This window comes from Camelus bactrianus, chromosome 3, assembly GCF_048773025.1.
Source record: "Camelus bactrianus isolate YW-2024 breed Bactrian camel chromosome 3, ASM4877302v1, whole genome shotgun sequence".
NCBI classification, from domain to species: Eukaryota; Metazoa; Chordata; class Mammalia; order Artiodactyla; family Camelidae; genus Camelus; species Camelus bactrianus.
In genome coordinates, this window is record NC_133541.1 from 44,491,776 (window position 1) to 44,499,095 (window position 7,320).

At 36.7% G+C, this 7,320-nt stretch overlaps 1 non-coding gene across 1 annotated transcript; it reads left to right on the plus strand.

Moving 5' to 3' along the window:
- Positions 1 to 1,494: 1,494 nt before the first annotated feature.
- On the plus strand, positions 1,495 to 1,571 carry TRNAA-UGC (transfer RNA alanine (anticodon UGC)). The gene has a single exon. It is a non-coding gene; the product is annotated as a tRNA-Ala (tRNA).
- Positions 1,572 to 7,320: the final 5,749 nt, after the last annotated feature.

Here is a 7,320-nt window from a genome sequence, read left to right on the forward strand (position 1 = left end):
TATTTCAAAATAATTTGTCATTGTTTATTGGTCATTTCTGCAATATTCCATCTCATTTCTTTCCAGTAAGAAAAAAACTTAATTGAAGTGATAGTAGGTAAGCAAAATGCATAAAAGTCTACATTGTCTATTTCATTAGGGTGAAAAACTCAGAACTTCTAAAAATATTTAATATCCCATTGCTATACCTTACAACTTCATCAGATTTGCTAGACTAGACAGTAATGATCAGTGTTGTATATTATCTATTTTTTCTTCAGTCTGAATCAAGTCAGAGTCATGATAGACAGTAAAAATAAAGTGGTCTTAAAGCAACAATGAAAGGAAAACGATATATGTATTTCATTCAGAAATGATTCCAGACTAAATGCAGTCATTTTATCTGGAAACATTGTGTAATGTATACACTTAAATCACAAACAATACCATCACAAACATACTTACATCTTTTTCTGCATAATACACTGAAGCATCAAAAGGTACGTGACTCGATAAGAATCAAATGAAAAGAAATTTTAGCACAGTATCCCCAGAATTCAAATCAATTCTGGAGCAATACAGATCAAAACTAAACTACGATGCTTAAAAATGCTAAAACTGTATGTTAATGTTTCAGATTCAGTTTGGCACTAACAGAACATACTACCTATACAATGTTTCAATCAGAATCAGAATTCTCACATGCATATCACTAACAGTGGGAAAAGTTCTTAAGCCTTGTTTTCCTGCAGTTCTGAGTTGGTGCAAATTTTCTTTTGTGTCCTGAGAAATACGGCAAATTCCTCCTTTTATGCCAAGTACTGCAATTACTGCTGATGGTTTAGCTGATTCTTCTTCAGAGGCTATCAGGACAGTAAAACCTGTTAAAATTAATATGATAGCCCCAAATTTGATCCAATCTTCTTTTGAATTATTGATGACATTTTTAATGGATAAAACTTCCAAACCAAAATAAAATACAAGAAGCCCTATCTGCCAATGTACAGTGCTTATTAAGTAGGAAAAGATGAGGAGTTTTCAGGACATTATTGAGCCCATTTGACCAACTGGTACGGTTCATACAGAATAGAAATAAGAGGAGGGGAAACGTATAAAGGTAGTTGAGGTAAGTCTGTAAAGTAGAAGAATTTGAAAAATATATACATACTTAGAATTTACTTTGTGCTTTTTATCTTTGAGTTTTTGCTTATGCCTTTCTTCTAATTATTTTTATTTCCCTCAGGCCTAGCCTTACGCCTTGGCAAAGAGCACCCAGTCTTTATTGTTCTGTTCATGTTTTATTTCCCCAAGCATAAGAAATGAGAGTGCCAAATATCATTTATTTAATGTCCAGAATTTACCCAAAAACTTTTTATAATAAAGCTTCTAATAAAATAAAACTACTATCACTTGTGAGTGATGGTGACTTCAAAGTACTAATGAAACTCATTTGATGGCCTGAAAGGCACTGTTTCCCTCCCTGTAAAATTCTTAATAATTCAAAGTGGTCGTGAAGGGGGTAGGATATAGCTCAGTGGTAGAGCACATGCTTTGCATGCACGAGGTCCTGGGTTCAAACCCCAGTACCTCTATTTAAAAAATAAATTAAAAAAAAAAAAAAAACGCTAATTACCGCCCCCTAAAAAGAAAAAAAAAGTGATCATGACTACTATAAAAAGTGCTTGTGTGGGTCTGTGTCAGACATTCGAGGACAGCTTTTAAGCATAATATAACCATCCTTCCCCTAAAATATCAAAACATGTTTCAGTTTTATAATCCAGAAATACGAAATTTCTAATCCTTAAATGCAATTTCATACAAAAAGAGATATTTCCACATATGTAAACTAATGCAGTTTAAATCCCTGTTGTCCACCCCCACCCCCAGATTACATGGTATCCTTGATCTTGTCCTGGGCTCTGTTGCCTACTAGCTTTAGGAAGGGGCTACCAAACACTCCTTAACTGCGGCTGTGCAGCAGAATTGCTGGGTGGTCTGTTTAGAATGGACATTACTGAACCTCATCTGAAACCTCCTCATTGGCTCTCAGTGTTGGAACTGTGTCATCTGTACCTTTAACAAGCTTCCTGCCACCATCCTGACACCACCTCCTGAAATTCTGCTTTCTGTAACAAGGGAGGAAACTGAGGCTAACAGATATTCATCACTGCATAAATTATTTCTTTATATGGATTACTATCACAAGACTTTAAATTACTTAGCACAGAAAAAAGTAATATGCAAAATTTGATGAACAGATATCCAAACATATAAACATAGACAAAATGACTTAAAAAGATGAAAAAAGAGTACAAACATTGAAAAAAAGCAAAAAATCAACATCTGCATCTTCATGAAACTGTTAATAAAAAAGTCATTACAGAAAAAGGTGCAAAATTAAACTATTTTTAGAATATTGTGAGGCAGGAGAAACTGGTTTGGCTTTTTTTTTTTTTTCCAGAAAAAAAAGTTTGAAGGAAGTAAGAAATTGGATTTTTAAAACTCTTTAAGAAAAAGACTTCACCACAAGAGGATGTGAAGCACAGAATGTATCATAAGAAAGGCAGGAACCAAGAGCATCTGAAAAAAGATACTAAAAATCAGAGTCAGAATATACATCACAATATTTAAGGAAATGAGAATTTGAGGTTGGAAATAATTCAGGGATAAAGTAAACAATTCTTATTGCAACAAATCTTTCACATGCAAAAGATAGATCCTGAATTCTCATCAATCCCCAAATTAATAAACATGAAAATGTCTGCAGAGGCCCCTCCCTTTTCTGTTGAGCAGTACAGAACAGTGCCTACGTACACTGGCTTTGGAGACAGGCTTGAGTAGAAATCCACACTGACACAAAGAGTGAGTGCTGTCTTAGACAAGTTCCCCGACTCTCAGTTTTCTCATCTGTGGAATGAAGATAATGTCACCTACCTTATATGATTATCATAAGGACTAACCAAAATAATGTATGTCATGTAGGCAAAAACACTTCGCACAATCCTGGCTTAAAAAATCAATGAAGTGTAGCTATTATTAGCTATCAATATTCTTAAAAAGCAGATTAGTACCATAACAGACCAAACTGATTGGTGAATATCAATAAAAGCCCAAACCCCAGAGAATGCACAGCTTCCCCACTCACTCAACTAACGGCCGAGAAGGAGATTTATAGTCACCCCACAATAAGCAAAGACAAAGTCCTGCTTAGGCAAGCTGGAAAACTCGCAGCTTCTAGTTCCGCATTTCTAATGGGAGGTAGGAAGAAGAAGGAAGACAGGTAATGGACAAAAGAAAATAAAATGAGTGTATTCCACGTTGTGTCGCCAACTCTGGCAGTGCCCCACACTCAAGACAGCGTCAGAGAGGGTTGTGTTCACGCACATTCACATTCTCTTTTCCCATCCAGTCTATCTCCAGCGCCACCATAAAGCCAAAGGACTATCGTGGCGCCTTTGTACTGGGTCCTCTTGTGTTTTCAACAGGAGCCCAAAATGAAAGCCCTCTGCTCATATCTACCCTTGTTTCAAAGAACATTTCTCATTTCAGGTCTTCCCAACTCCCAAGGCCTGAGTTTTGAACAGGTGATTTATACTGGTGTTTGAATTATATTTAGTAACATAAAATTGATCAAAGGCTCACGTACTCATTTGTCACCCCTATCCAGTCTCTCTAGTACCAGGACATCTCCCACCTGCATTAAAGAAAAGAACAAAAGAAAAAACAAATCCCACCCTTTTCCTCTTCACTTCCTGACCTCTTTGTTCTTATTTATATTTTATTATATATCTGCTTCCAAAAATTCAGATTCTTCCTGGTTACTATCTTAAGTAATGGCCCTGATGTTCGACTTACCACTAAACACTCCATATGTTTTTGCGTATTTACTTGAAGAGATTTTATTCCTTTTCCTTTGTTTCCTTTCCTTCTAGACCCTGCCTTGGTAGTTAGACCCCACAGATAGACAGAACATAGGCAGACAGACAGATACATTTTTCTGACTTCGTTTTTTCAGGAGACAAAGCTCTACAATGAGGACAATATAAGAATTAAATTACTCTTTACTTTCTTGGTGTGCTATTTGTTTCCATCTGCCCACTTTACATTAAAACACAATCATCACAGCATCTTTTAAAAAATGAGCCACTCCATCGAAAATCTTTTCACTATTTGTTAGTTAACTGCTCTGATTGCCTTAGCTACCATTCATTCCCCATTAATTAGAAAATGATCAACTTGTTTTTAGTTCACTTAAAATCTTCCAAAACCATGTATGCTTGATGCTTAAGGGAACTTAGACTACAGCAAAACTTAGTCATGACTTTTTTCCAAGCCAGCTTTGGGTGAAGCTTGCGGGCTTTACACAGCTGGGAAGAACTTGCCAAATGATCTATGTTTTCAAGAAATTAAAAAATATATATATTCTTGCTTTCCTCTATCCAAAGGGAACTTCAAGAATTTCTATTTCTCTTAAAACTTCAAACTACTGTGGGACTTCTCTCAGTTTCCCTTCTCAGTTTTTAAAAGAATACAATGGTAGTGTAGACTATATATATGTGTGTGTTTAGAAGTGTGTGTATAAGTGCGTAAGATATTTGTTAAATTTTTCTGTTAAAAATTTTGGCTATCTAAGCAATTCCTAGTCAGTGTAAGTAATATCTAGCTTCTGGCTGGCTATTGTATCAACATGAACAAATAATCTGATGGTCTGACTTAAAATGCATGCTACATAGCAAACGTGAATTTCACTTTGGAGTTTTCCAGGGGAGTATCTTAAAAGAGGCAGGTAGAAATCTCCAGAATACTGAAACCAAGGTGTAAGAAGCTTACTGTAAATTAACAAAGGGACAGGAAGCTCAAATTGTAAGATATACCATACATATTAAGACACCTTGGACAGAGGAAAAAATTGGCTGCAAACAAGACTGCTAACTGAATGTCAAACCAAACTAAATTTCAATCAAAGCATAGTAAGCATAGGCAAGACACAGCTTTTTGACTGTATCCTTAACATGAATTTCCTGTCTTATTCAACCTCTCACAATAAGAAAACATGAAACTTTCCTCATGAGTTTTCCTTTGCTCACAATGAATTTATTGCTGTTGGTTACTACTTTTTTCCATATTCCTCTAACACATAATTAATAAAATAATCACTGAGTGCTTCCCACGTGTCAGCAACTGTGTTCGTACTAGCAGTATCTAGTAAAAATAATTAAAATTCTGCCATGAAGAATACTGTCATCTAGTTTGAGCACAGTTAAGTAAGGAGGGAATCACCACACAGTGATCAGAGTTAAGACAAACATGAGCCCGTGCTGCTGTGAGAGCACAGAAGAGTGGTACCCAGTTCAGGCCTGGAGGAAGCAGAGTCCCTTTCTCATTCTAAGGTTAAAGCCTAACCTTTCATTTTTCTCCAATAATCACTTCTGATTACAGATATTTCCTGTATTCCCTTCAGTCTTTTAGTAATTGTGAGACGAAGCTGAAAAGACAGGGAAAGAAAAAAAGAATGAGTTTTATTCCCTTGCAGACTCCACCTTCTAAATTCATAACCTCATTCTCGCACGACCTTTTTCAAGAACTCATTCTTAATTTGGTTCCATTGCTTGCCGGCTGTTTTCTTCTCCTACTGCACCTGCTCACTCCCATTGAGGTTTCAGAGTAAAAGGAACTGGCCTGTTTGGTAACGAGATTTGCAGATGATAGTAGTCAATCATTATGACTTCATTCCTAAATAAAGCATAACCAATAGGTAAAATTAATATTCAATTTTACCTAACTAGTACTAGAACTATAATTAGATATAGGTCTCTTAACTAACAAAATTTTCTTCTTCTAAGTGTGATGCAGTGAAAAGTGCTAAACCCAGCAACAAGATTAAGATAAAGTTATTCTTATGGCTAGCTAACATTCAGAAAGATAAAGCAGCACTGCTTGTTTTAATTAAAAAACAACAAAAATCAAATTATACAAAGCCTCAGGTTTCCAGTATGTCTCCAGATCACTAACATAGTACCCATTTCCTGCCACGCGTAACACACACACACACACACACACCAGATTCTGATCAAAGAGAAACAAATCAACACAATGAGAAAAAAATTATACTTGATTTTCACTATAACTGGTATATTCATATAAAATAAAAAGTGGTGTGCATGTAGTAATCTACATAAAAGCAGGAAAGTACTATAAAAGGAAAATTAGTCAGAAGGTACAAAGAAGAGGAAAAATTAAATGAGAAGCAAATAGGATTAACCATGAGCAAATCTGCTGGCAGTGACGACCTGGCAATCAGCAATGGTGACGGAGATGGCAAAGAGCAGAACCAGCCAATGGAAAATGCCAGTGATAAAAAGAAAACAGGAGTTCTGCAATAGGGTAGAGGAAAGAAACAAAGCCATGCATACCTTTCCATTTCCCCTCTTCCAGTTTATATAAGGAAAGATGAAAAGCAACCAGTGACTCAAGTAAGGAAGAAAGGGAGCAAGTGGGGGAAAGAATAAAGAAGTGAAGGAAAGAAAAGAAAAAAAAGACCATGAGAGCATAAAATGACTTAGGTTGACCAAAGATGGTCACACAATCATAATCTTCAGTGTACCAATGACATACCAACTAATACATTTCTGTAATCTAAGGGAGAAGGTTCCAGTTCTGGGTTAAATATAAGCACACTCCACTCAAGTCTATCCCACTGAACACAGCAACAAAACCTGGATGGATTGGATGTAACAGATATTTGAAAACTCTGAGAAGTTAACTGTAGCAGGTCGATTCTGGGAAAAAGACAGCATCTGGAATGCTGACACACTGGTAGTGAGTTTTTTGCGAGTAGCTATCAGCCTAAACTCAGTATACCAGAAGTAGACACCAAGGTGCAGGCAGGCAGAGCTCTAGTTTTTCTCAAGAAGTGGAAAGGGTGCCACTAATGCTCAGAAAGAGTGCTTCGTTCCCCCACCCCCAGCCCCCAAGTAATCCAGTGGTGGTGGCAGCAGGCAGAAGCAATGGGACAATGTAAAAATCACAACTCAGAGACAGAAGACTTATGCTCTGTTTATAGGAGCTGTGAGTCAAAGAATGTGGGGCAAATGCCTCGTGCTTTTTCCCTTCCCACTGCCTTTTGGACCTAGATGAGCTCACAGAAATGCACAGCAATGTGTGGTAACGAAAGTCCTAGGTCTCCGGGTAGATAACTTTTAAAGGAGTGACACCAAGATTGTGGAATGTAAAAGCTCAGGAAAACAAACCCATAAAGTCATTTATGAACTCTTAAGTTCACCCCTGACCTGCTCAGATCTGAACTGATCCTATTCAGTAACTTTGAAAACAACCTCTAGA